The following is a 13,917-nucleotide window of genomic DNA, read 5'->3' on the forward strand; positions in this document are numbered from 1 at the left end:
GGGATGGTCCAATGGATGCTCAGTCAATGAGGATTCAACTCCCCGATTCAATGCTGATCGATCATATGTCCCACCGGATCGTGAGTTTTATGATGGGTTTAAGCCAAAAGAACATCCTATGTGCTCATGCAAACCCTAATGCTTGGATCTAGGTTTCTCTATTGTACATGCAATTCATCCAAGACTTATAAACCCTAGATCTAGCATACATATTTCGAAATTAACACAAGAAATCAGATCCAGATGATTACCTCTTCTACAATGGCTTGAATCTTCTTGTCTTGGAGCTTAGAGTCACAAGTGTCACTCCTCTAATGGCTTACAAACACCACAAGCAAGAGGATGCTAATTAAGAGAGAAGGGATGGGCATAATTTCGGCTATGAAGACTCTTAGGGTTTCCAGTGGTCGAAATCTGATGCCTTAGGGTCTTATTTATACTTGTGCTGCTAGGGTTTCAGTCAAAACCCTAACGGACAGTTTAGGCCTTAAGCAGTCCAAGGAAGCTTCTGGAATAGGGCCTATTTGGTCGAAATTAGGATGGAAACATCCCTAATTTCGTCCATGCCTAGTCCATAAGCCTTCTCAGCCCAATACTCAACTACCACACATTTTACAGTTTAAGTCCCTGTTATTTAATTAATGTCTTTTAGTCACAAAATTATTTCTTAATTAATTCTTGTCTAATATTAATTAAACTACATGATTTCTCCTTTAATATATTATTCATATAATATATTAATAAACCATAATAACTTCTCTCTTCATAAATCATCCTATCATGTTGCTTTGGTGAAGGCAACCCAAAAGGACCATGCACAACCGGGTCAAGTACATATCAAATATAGTTACGGACTTAGACACTAATCCAACAGTCTCCCACTTGGATAAGTCTAGTAACTATAAATTCAAGCACAATCCGATTAGCAATTGTAGCTCTCAAAGACGCTGTCGAACTATGATCATATCAGTAACCTGTCCTCTAGATAAGGGATCGTGTAGTCCTCCGTTCTAGATATCGTACGGACAAATACATGGACCATAGTCATACTTATTCTCCAGCAGTTGTTTCTCGATCTCTGATTCGTCTGACATAGAAATTAAATGAACACATCAATTCAGTCTTGACCGGGCCCGACACATAAGTCAAACCAAATCATCGAGGGGCCCAGATATCGCTTTTACCCTCTTAGGATAAAAGGAACATATAAACTTCGACTTATATGCATTTACCATTCACTCATCAAATCATGCACAACAATGTGTTTTATAACATCAAGTTACTGATGTGTTTACGCATTATCAATGCACAACCAACTTGCAAATAATAAATCATATATCTGGGTTTTAAGACCATATGATATTATCGTCTTGCGATCACTCGAGATGAATTCCATGAAGTGAATCCAGCAAGCGCGAGTTTAGTCCAATGCTCAAATCAAACTCATAAGCACTCATGAACGTTGAAGCAAACCTTTGCTATGTCTAATACACTTTAGACAATCTACACACCAATTCATGACAATCTTCTTTCACACCTACTCCCAAAGTATGAGCGACTGTGGAACGTTTGAATAATCTTATTATTCAGGAAGTCAAAACATGCAAAATGAAACAATAGGTAAACAATTAACATAAGACAATAGCATTACTTATAAATAATACTTCTTTATTTAATCATCAAATGTCAATTACATTTATCTATTACACGTTTCTAAACTATCTAATTTAAACTAATATCGTCCTTCAGCCCGATGCTCCTAGCATGTTGCAAGTGCTTAACCTTACTTAGTCCCTTCGTAAGGGGATTTGCTGGGTTATCCTCCGACGACACCCTCTTCACTACGAGGAGTCATTCTTCTACCCGATGTCGAATAAAGTGATATTTTCTTTCTATATGTCAAGATCTGCCATGATCCCTCGGTTCCTTGGTCAAGGCAACCGCTCCTTCATTATCACATAAAATTTCCAAGGCTCCTTTATGGCTGGCATAACTCCAAGGTCTCCAATGAAGTTCTTCAGCCATATTGCCTCCTTTGACACTTCGCTCGCCGTAATGTACTCTGATTCGCACGTTGAATCAGCTACGGTCGCCTGCTTTGAACTTTTCCAAGTCACTGCTCCTCCATTTAGAGTAAAGACCCAGCCCGACTGCGAACGGTAGTTGTCCCTGTCGGTCTGAAAATTGGCATCACTGTACCCTCGCACCCTTAAGTCATCACTCCCACCGAGGACTAGAAACCATTCATTGGTCCTCGGAAGGTACTTAAGAATATTCTTGACTGCGGTCCAATGTGCTTTGCCAGGGTTCCCTTGATATCTGCTGACCATGCTTAAAGCGAAGGCCACATCAGGGCGAGTACAAGTCATATCATACATAATCGAGCCAACTGCGGAAGCGTATGGTACTCGGCTCATTTCTGCTATCTCAACTTCGGTACTCGGGATTTGAGTCTTACTCAACTTGGCATTACTTTGGATCGGTAACTCCCCCTTCTTTGAATTCTCCATACTAAATGCTTTAGTACTTTGTCCAAGTAAGTATTTTGACTAAGTCCTATTAGTCTCTTACTTCTGTCTCTCACTATCCTTATTCCCAAAATATAGGCAGCCTCTCCAAGGTCCTTCATAGCAAAGCACTTCCTAAGCCAGGATTTAACTTCCTTCAGGGTTGAAATGTCGTTTCCTATGAGTAGTATGTCATCGACATACAATACGAGGAAGCTTACTATACTCCCACTGGCTTTGACATATACACATGATTCATCCTCGCTTCGCAGAAAACCAAAATCTTTGACTTTCTCATCGAAACAAAGATTCCATTTGCGAGATGCTTGTTTCGGTCCATAAATAGACTTCTCAAGCTTACACACTTTATTGGGATGCTTCGCATTGACAAAAACCTCTGGCTGATTCATGTAAACATCCTCAACCAACGTCTCATTAAGCAAAGCGGTTTTGACATCTATTTGCCATATTTCATAGTCATGAAATGCAGCAATGGCTAGTATCACCCTGATAGACTTTATCTTCACAACTGGTGAGAAGGTCTCATCATAGTCAACTCCGGGAGTTTGTGTGAAACCCTTCGCAACCAATCGTGCCTTATAAGTGTGCACAATTCCATCCATGTCGGTCTTCTTCTTGAAGATACACTTGCACCCGACCGTATTACGACCTGGCACATTATCAACCAATTTCCAAACTTGGTTGTCATACATGGACTGAATCTCGCTGTCCATATCCTCTTTCCATTTCGCAGACTCCGGGCCTGCCATGGCTTCCTTGTAGCTGTTATGTTCATCCAAATTTAATAGTGTACTATCAATAATAAACGTATCACCCTCACTTGTTATATGAAAACCATACAACACGGGCGGAACACTGTTAGGTGCATTTTGTGCACCTTTTTGCACACCTTTTAGTCCTATTTATGCATCTATTTAGCATTGTTGGAAAAATCAAGTTTGGATTTGGAATCAGAGGAGTACACGGGTCGTGTTGGAATTACACTGAAAAGTGGGCACAGGGCGTGTTTGACCAAGAAGAAGCTGTTGACCATGCTGAACACGGGCCGTGTCAGTTTAGTGCAAATCAACATGGGCCATGTTGACTGCTGAACACGACCCGTGTCAGTTTAGCCTATTTTGACACGGGCCGTGTTCGACCCAAAAACGGCCTTTTGACGGTTTTTCCTATTTTTCATATTACGGGGTTAGGGTAATTTTTACACAGACACAACATATCAGAGCACATTTTGAGAGGGGATTTCGAAGGTTTTTGCAAGGGTTTGATCAGTAATCATTTGGAAACATTATTTCTAGTATTTGTAAGTTGTAATTGCACACTACTTCCATCTTTTATTCTTGTGATCTTGTTCTAGCCATGTGTGTCTAGAACCCTAGTTTCTCTAATTCCATGTTTTGAGTTGTTGGTAGTGATTTCAATCATATGACATGATGTTTGTTTTCAATTTCTATCTAGTGAATTTGATTTTGCTTTAATCGAATGTTTGATTCTAATTGTGATTCTTATTGGCCATTTGAATTAGGGTTAGGTCATTCAAGTTATCTATTTTGCAAAATCCGTAATTGTTTTGTGAAATTGAACAAGTAACAAGCACTAAATTGAATTCTTTTGAATAAATCTAGTGTAAATCTTATTCATACACTCTTACACTCCCGAGGTTGTGAGGAGCATTGGGTTTTGTTGGGAACATTCACATAAAGCTTCATGCAATCTTTTAATCTAATTCTAAGAGCTTATTTAGATTAGGTTAGTAAGATTAGGGTTAATCAAAGAGCTTGTTCTGGTTAATTAATGTGGTGAATGGGAAGTGTTAGAGCTTGTTAACACTTTCAAGTACCAACTTAAATAGAACTGAACAAATATTGTGTCATCTTTGAATCACATTGCTAAGTTGTCATACATGATGTTGGAGTCCTTACACAATCTGAATTTAATTCACTCATTTAGCTAATTACTTTTGTTTTTAATTTGTTTATTTAATCACTGCATTCAACTCCCCCCTTTTTGTGACTAAAGTACCTTGTGAAAAAAGGTATAGACTTTTATCTAGTGTCTCTGTGGATCGATCCTACTTGCCTTGTACTATCTTTTAGTGCAACATAGTAGTGCTCTTAAGAGTATATCGTACCCCTATTATTTGTTGGGTTTGACACGCCTAACAAATTGGCGCCGTTGCCGGGGACACAGTGTTACTAATTGTTTATGTCAAGATTTTTGTGAGCAGGTGCATCTCTATCTAAAAAAAAAGAAACAAAAAAAAAAACAAAAAAAAAGTGTGGCTTGGAGATGAACACTCCTTACATTAAAGACCAGCTTTCTAAACTAGCCCAGATAGTTGTGATGATTGAAAATGACCAAAGTGTGCATCCCACACCTATTCCTTGTGACTTTTGCACTCAAAATGGACATCACGCCAACATGTGTCCATATTCATAAGGGGAATGAGAGGAAGTGCATGAAAGGGGAAGCTACTACTGGCCAAACCAATGGAGTTATGATCAACCTCAACATGATCAATGGTGGGACAACAACCAAGTTTGGGGAAACAACCAATACCAAGCTTGGGGATATGACCAATACCAACCAACTCCACGGTTCCAACAACCATATCATCCACCTCCCCAACAAACTGAAACTTCGAGCATGTCCTTGGAAGACGTTGTCAAAAGCATTGCCACTACTACCCAAATCTTCCAAGAAACAACCAAAGATAGCCTCAAAAGCTTAGAGCAACAAATCGCACAACTTACTTAATCTGTGAGTATATTGGAAACTCAAGGCGAATTACCATCGCAAACTGAAGAGGGCCCAAGGCATACTGTTTTTGCCATCACATTGAATGATGGGAAAAGTTTTGATGACCCAAGATTGCAATTTGAAGACGGGGAAGAGGAGGAAGAAGTAGAAGTGGAGAATGATGTCAAGGAAGAAGTAGAAATTGATAAGGTTGTCATGGAAGTTGTAGAGGAGGTGTTAGAGGTTGACAAAAAAGAGGCTAAGCCACCCACTACCAATGAGAAACTCCTTTCAGTAGTAGACCAATCATAAGAGTCGAAAACGATAAATTTGTTGAACCCTTCAAAGGATATGTACCCCGGGAAGGAAGACACCCAACCGGTCATCAAATCGACCACCTTGTCAAATAAGGAAGATTTGACCACCTTATTGGACATGTACAAGAAAGGGGTCGGCTGGACGACTGTTGTCATTAAGGGTCTAAGTCCAGCATGGTTCCCACACAAAAAGAAAGTCAAGTACAAGATAAGTGTTCCATTGAAGGAGGTGACGAAAAGTTTACTAAGTTGGAGATCCCCACATACTTAGATTGATGCATATTCAGGGGTCATGTCGAGCCAACGACTTTAAAATAGGGCGGCTAACGGGGAGGCAACCCGGGGTTATTTTTGTCCTTTCTTTTAAAACTTTTTAGTCTTTGGTAAATTTCAAAATTTTAATGTCGCAAATGGTTTTAAACTTGTTTTTGCCTAGAAAATGACTCTCGGGCTTCAAAAATATTTCACGGATAGCTTGGGGAAGATGAAGACAAGGTTCGCACCATAATTGCTAGGCTCCAAGAACGATTTGATAAATTCTTTCCATATCTTTAATCGTTCATATTTTGCTTAAAAAATCCAATTGGTGTGCATTTGTGACTAGTTTTGATCCATTCCCAACCCGACTACTATCCCTTTCCTCATCCTCAATAGGTTGTTCCGCCCTCTCCGAGCATCGGGGACGATGCTTATATTCAAGCTTGGGGAAGGTAGAGTTGTACATTAGGTTCATCTCCATGCATTTTCATATTCATGCATTTCATTTAAAAAAAATTAACTTTCTTATTTTCATTTTTTTCTCTCATGCATTCTGCATTTTAAAATTTATAAAATCCAATTTTTTTTATTTCTATCCTGATTTTAATCTTTTTTCATCTCAATCCTTGCATTGCATAATTTTCAAAAAAAAAAAAAAACGAAGCGACGAATCATTATTGGAAGTGTAGAATCAGCTGTCATAACTAGGGGACCCAAACACCGTAATTTGAGACCCCGACCTTAGATAATAAAAAAATGACATACTGAAACGTTTTTGTGAGCGGTAATAACAACTTTGGGATGATTTGCTTATGAATGTTTAAAAAGAATCTTTATCGACTACTCTGGACCCACAGAACACGGACCTATTTGTTGACACGCGTTACCCTCGAGGTAACAGAGAGCTTAAGTATCAGATCCACACAGTCAAGAAAGAAGAACGGGTACAACTGTCATATCCAGTACCCAAATCAAACTTTCAAGTACTCAATCGAAGAAATTTTCAAAAATTCAAAAGTTGGTTGAAGAACTCAAGCTCAAAATGAAGATACAAATCCAAGTTCAATCAAAATCAAAAGCCATCTCAAAGTCAAATCTGGCGAATGAAGAACTGTGTGACATGATACTTGTGGCTCTCAAAAAAGTGAAAGCATAGGAGCTGGGCCCCTTCGGGTGGGCTCACTGCTTCAGCGAGAGCTGATTTGCCGTGACGGGTTCTTAAGGATGCGTCGATTCTAATTCTTGACCATCTAGTCTTAAGGACATGAGATCCCGAACTGTGTTATTTTCGCTCGCAAAAGCTAATTAAGGTATAAAGCTTAAATAAAACTATGGTTGGATTATTGGATTACACCTTTTCATGGTCTTCCTCACTTTGGGAGTCTGTGATATGTGGAAGGTAGCAGGATAGTCACCTAGGTATTAATGATTGGAGCCCCATTGATGTAAAGTATGATCGTATATGTCCATATTTATAAAAATAAATAAAAAGATTACTTTTGTTCTTAATTTTTCTTTGTTTCATTTTTGTTCCTTACGTATCTTTTGTACAAATGTTTTTTTTCATGGTTTTCATTGCATGCATTCATTCTTAGCTTCTAGGATCCTTTTGTCCTTTTTGCTCTATGTTTCTTTTTGCTATCTAGAAGTCATCTTGTTTCGTCCGGTTCTTGTTCTTTCTTGAGGACAAGAAAGGTCTAAGCTTGGGGAGATTTGCTAGGTGCATTTTGTGCACCTTTTTGCACACCTTTTAGTCCCACTTATGCATCTATTTAGCATTGTTGTTATTCATTTTTCGTGCAGTTCATCCAATTCATGCTAGTCTCTAGAACAACCTTATTTGCACACTTTCATGTTCTTTCCAGGTAAACTGGAGGTTAGAACGCGCTTTGGGAAGTGCCGGGAAGCATTGGTGAAGATTTCAGGATGATCGGGCGAAGAACGGAAAAGTTAGAAAAATCAAGTTTGTATTTGGAGTCAGAGGAGTACACAGGTCGTGTTGGAATTACACTGAAAGTGGGCACGGGGCGTGTTTGACCAAGAAGAAGCTGTTGACCATGCTGAACACGAGCCGTGTCAGTTTAGTGCAAATCAACACGGGCCGTGTTGACTGCTGAACACGACCCGTGTCAGTTTAGCCTATTTTGACACGGGCCATGTTCGACCCAAAAACTGCCTTTTGACGGTTTTTCCTATTTTTCATATTACGGGGTTAGGGTAATTTTTACACAGACACAACATATCAGAGCACATTTTGAGAGGGGATTTCGAAGGTTTTTGCAAGGGTTTGATCAGTAATCATTTGGAAACATTATTTCTATATTTGTAAGTTGTAATTGCACATTACTTACATCTTTTATTCTTGTGATCTTGTTCTAGCCATGTGTGGCTAGAACCCTAGATTCTCCAATTCCATGTTTTGACTTCTTGGTAGTGATTTCAATCATATGACATGATGTTTGTTTTTAATTTCTATCTAGCGAATTTGATTTTGCTTTAATCGAATGTTTGATTCTAATTGTGATTCTTATTGGCCATTTGAATTAGGGTTAGGTCATTCAAGTTATCTATTTTGCAAAATCTGTAATTGTTTTCTGAAATTGAACAAGTAACAAGCACTAAATTGAAATCTTTTGAATAAATCTAGTGTAAATCTTATTCATACACTCTTACACTCCCGAGCTTGTAAGGAGCATTGGGTGTTGTTGGGCATTCACATAAAGCTTCATGCAATCTTTTAATCTAATTCTAAGAGCTTATTTAGATTAGGTTAGTAAGGTTAGGGTTAATCAAAGAGATTGTTTTGGTTAATTAATGTGGTGAATGGGAAGTGTTTGAGCTTGTTAACACTTTCAAGTACCAACTTAGATAGAACCGAACAAATATTGTGTCATCTTTGAATCACATTGCTAAGTTGTCATACATGAAGTTGGAGTCCTTACACAATCTGAATTTAATTCACTCATTTAGCTAATTACTTGTGTTTTTAATTTGTTTATTTAATCACTGCATTCAACTCCCCCCTTTTTGTGACCAAAGTACCTTGTGCAAAAACGTATAGACTTTTATCCCGTGTCTCTGTGGATCGACCCTACTTGCCTTGTACTATCTTTTAGTGCAACATAGTAGTGTTATTAGGAGTATATCATACCCCTATTATTTGTTGGGTTTGACACGCCTAACAAAAACTAACTCTTTCGGAACGTCTAAGAGGTAAGGACTCGTCAATCGGTTCAACCGGAGTTTCCTCCTCGGGTTGAGCGCCAGCGTTAGAGGTTCCTTCATCGGTCTACTCTTGAAGCTCTTCAAGATCGATTTGCCTCCCACTGTCCCCTTGGCTTATGATTTCTCGCTCTCGGAAAACCCCTCTCCTCGCAATGAATACAACATTGCACCCGGTCTATAGAAGGGATATCCAAAGTACTTCTGCGGGTAGCCGATGAAAATACATCGCTCACTACGAGGTTCGAGCTTGTTGTGAGTCTCTCGTCTTACGAAAGCCTCGCAACCCCAAACCTTGATATGTGCCAACGAGGGAGCTTTCCCTGTCCACATCTCGTGAGGTATTTTGGCAACCTTCTTCGTAGGTACTAAGTTAAGGATATGGGCGGCAGTCTCTAAGGCATACCCCCAGAATGAGATAGGTAGCGAAGCACGACTCATCATGGAACGAACCATGTCTAGCAAGGATCTATTACGCCTCTCAGCCACACCATTCAACTGTGGTGTCCTAGGTGGCGTTAATAGCGAAACAATTCCGCATTCCTTGAGGTAGTCGTGGAATTCAAGACTTAGGTACTCTCCGCCTCGATCAGATCGAAGCATCTTGATTTTCCTGCCCAACTGATTCTCCACTTCTTTTTTAAACTCTTTGAACTTTTCAAAGGTTTCTGATTTGTGCTTGATTAAGTAGATATACCCATATATGCTATAATCATTGGTTAAAGTCACATAGAAGCGACTTGCATCCCTTGTGGTGGATCTAAAGGGTCCACATACATCTGTATGTATGAGATCCAATAAACCCTCACCCCTCGCACAAGTGCCAGTGAAGGGTGACTTGGTTATCTTTCCAAGTAAACAAGATTCTCGCACGTCATCATCCCTAAGGTCGAATGACTCCAATACTCCATCTTTTTGGAGTTGGGCTATGCGTTTCTTGTTGACATGTCCAAGACGATAATGCCACAAGCATGCTTTATCCAAATCATTGGAAGAATCAATACACAACACATCATTTCCTAAATTGTCTACAACCATCACAATTTCATATATTCCATTACAAGGCAATGCTTCAAAATAGAAAAAACCATTAAGATAAGCATTAATAGAACCCTTTTCATTATCAAATGAATATCTAAACCCTTGTCTATACAAACCATGAAAAGAAATGATGTTTCTTGCTAAATCTGGCGAATAGCAATAATTATTTAAATCTAATCCTAATCCACTACTTAGCACTAAAGAGTAAAATCTGATCTTGGTGACAGGCGACGATCTTCTGTTCCCCATGATCAAATTTATCTTCCTATGCTCCACATCCCTATTTCTTCTTAGGCCCTGCAAATCAGAACAAATGTGAAAACCACATCCTGTATCAAGAATCCAAGAAATAGCATGTGATGAATCATTAGATTTAATAGTGTAAATACCTGCGTAGGACGGCTTGATCTTTCCATCCTTGATATCCTGCAGATATTCCGGGCAGCTTCATTTCCAATGCCCTATTTCGTGGCAGTGGTGGCACTCTGCCTCCTTGGGGTTGGAGTTGGGTTTAGCAGAACCAACTTTGGTTCCACTGGAAGAGGTTCTATCATGGGACTTTCCCTTATGGTGGCTCTTTGAGGGAGCCTTCCTCTTCTTACCCTTCCCTTGCCCAATTGCCAAGACTGGGGCAGCTGTAGGAGTAGGAGTTGATGCAACAAATTTGTCTTTGAGGTTGCTCTCAGCAGTCCTCAACAAGCCTTGAAGCTTGCTTAAGGTGACCTCCTCCTTGTTCATGTGGTAGGTCATGCGGAACTGGTTGTAGCAGGGAGGCAAGGAGTGAAGGATGATGTCAATTGCCAGCTCTTCATCAAATTTCACATTCAACTTTAGCAGGCAATCGACATATCTCTGCATCTTTTGCAGATGAGCAGTAAGGGACTCTCCATTACCCATTTTGGCAGTGATCATCGAAGTGATGATCTCGTACCTTTCTTGCCTAGCGCTTTGGTGGTACCGGTCCAGCAGATCTTGATGCATCTCATAGGGATACATGTCCTCATAGGACTTTTGGAGTTTTGTAGTCATAGTCGCCATCATGATGCAATGGACTTTCGTGGCATCACGCTCATGGGCCTCAAAGGCAACGATCTCTTCAGCAGACATAGTGTTGTTGTTGATTTCCTTCAGCTTCTCATCGAGGACATACTCTTTGTCCTCGTAATGAGTGACCATTCGAATGTTGCGGATCCAATCATTGAAATTGGACCCGTCAAAGATCACTCTCCCACACAAGTTCATGAGTGAGAACGAGCCAGAGGAATTTGAGCCAGAAGCGTTATTGTTGACGTTCGACATCTGAAAAGGAAAAAGAACAAAGTTTGATTAGAAACGAATCCCCAATTAAACACCCAAATGAGAAATTAGGGCTAGGATCCAACAACATTATTTACAAATTAGAAGAGGGATGTCGTAATCTAACATGCAAATAATTTGAAGGTAAGTGAATGACGATTCACTAATTTTCCACCATGAAAAACAAATTAAAGCTAAGTTTTAAATGTATTGAAAACTCCTAGATCTTTTGAGATTCATTGAACGTTTCAATGGAATGTTTAAATCTCGATATGCCCCTCAAGTTTGTGACTGGGATGCCGAGGATCACAAAGCAGGTGTGAATAACCATGCAAATGTACATGGTGCCCTTAATGTTACAGTCACCTATTCGATGTGCCAGTTAACCACACACGCTCCATCAAACTATGACAAACATTGAGTCACCCTTTGCCACCTTTGCTTAGAGCCCAATTAGTGTGCCGATTAACCACACACGCTTCACTAACGTCTTAGCAAGGGTACAAAGTGTAATTTCATGGAATTGCATCAATTCACTTTTGCCTAAAGTAACTAAGATTGGGAATTTTGTAAAAAAAACATTTAGTTACTTTATAAATTCATTATACTTTTAATGAGGAAAGGGTTTCCCTATCCTACCCGTTCGGCTAACGACCCTCCACTAGTCAAGGATGCGGTGGGTAAGAGTGGATACCTAATGGCGGTCATTTTACAGGCCGCTTCCTCAAACACCCATTATAGACCAGCTTCGTGAATGAGGCCTACTAACGGTAAGACTAGCTTTTAAGTTATACATATATAATAGTTATTCTTATAATATTATAAAGTATAAGGTTGAATTTTAAACTTGTAAAATTCTAGGGTTTGAAATTTAAATAATTCAAATTAAACTTTTAATTAAAAATTAAATTTCAAAACTTGAGGGCAAGTTTTTGAACTTTTCAAAACACATTGGATCAAATAGCAAATAATATAAATTAAACATTTAATTCAATGATTATCTAAATTTGATCTGATCTATTTTAATCACAAGATAATTCATCAAATAAATCAAATAATCAAATTTTATCACATAAGGAATTTATTATTCAATTAAATGGTAATTATCTTTTGTTTTGGTAAGGATAATCACATAATAATAAAAAAATTTGGATTTTATTAGTCAAAAACAGATTTGGTAATTATCCTTCAGCAAAACAGCAAGAAATCCTGAAATTTCCTCTGTGTGACTCCTCGACTCGCCGAGTCACAAACTGGACTCGCCGAGTTGGACCGACTCGCCGAGTTCAGCAAGTGACTCGGCGAGTCAGGTTGGGCAGAGGGCAGAAAAACGATTTTAAGCAACATGAACATACAAGGCATCAATACAATAGAAACCAATCAAGGCTCTGATACCACTGATGGGTTTAAGCCAAAAGAACATCCTATATGCTCATGCAAACCCTAATGCTCGGATCTAGGTTTCTCTATTGTACATGTAATTTATCCAAGACTTATAAAACCTAGATCTAGCATACATATTTCGAAATTAACACAATAAATCAGATCTAGATGATTACCTCTTCTATAATGGCTTGAATCTTCTTGTCTTGGATCTTAGAGTCACAAGTGTCACTCCTCTAATGGCTTACAAACACCACAAGCAAGAGGATGTTAATTAAGAGAGAAGGGATGGGCACAATTTCGGCTTTGAAAATTCTTAGGGTTTCCAGTGGTCGAAATCTGATGCCTTAGGGTCTTATAAATACTTGTGCTGCTAGGGTTTCAGTCAAAACCCTAATGGACAGCTTAGGCCTTAAGCAGTCCAAGGAAGCTTCTGGAATAGGGCCTCTTTGGCCGAAATTAGGATGGACACATCCCTAATTTCGTCCATGCCTAGTCCATTAGCCTTCTCATCCCAATACTCAACTACCACACATTTGACAGTTTAAGTCCCCGTTATTTAATTAATGTCTTTTAGTCACAGAATTAATTCTTAATTAATTCTTGTCTAATATTAATTAAACTATATGATTTCTTCTTTAATATATTATTCATATAATATATTAATAAACCACAATAACCTCTCTCTTCATAAATCATCCTATCATGTTGCTTTGGTGAAGGCAACCCAAAAGGACCATGCACAACCGGGTCAAGTACATATCAAATATAGTTATGGGCTTAGACACTAATCCAACATTTTATTATCCAGTTAATGATAAAACGTTTCCTGAAGACATAAGATGCCACATCGGTCGACTTCATAAACTGAGTAACAATTGTGTCATCGAAGAAATTCTTCCTGAATCCACTGGTTATTAAGGTAATAAAAAAACCATCATTTGTCCCAATTATCAGTCTTCTTCGGATGTTGATGAAGAAATTGTTGTGGAAGGACCGGAAATAGTTGTAAACTGTCCATCCTTGCCTTCCATAAAATGTCCCAATAGTGAACCATCATTGACATACTCTGCGGTTGTCCAGTCATCCGCACCGCAGACCACAGTCAAAAGCACAGTGACCATTCAGCCTATCCT

Source organism: Lactuca virosa, chromosome 4 (assembly GCF_052849685.1).
Source record: "Lactuca virosa cultivar CGN04683 chromosome 4, Lactuca_virosa_CGN04683_v6, whole genome shotgun sequence".
NCBI classification, from domain to species: domain Eukaryota; kingdom Viridiplantae; phylum Streptophyta; class Magnoliopsida; order Asterales; family Asteraceae; genus Lactuca; species Lactuca virosa.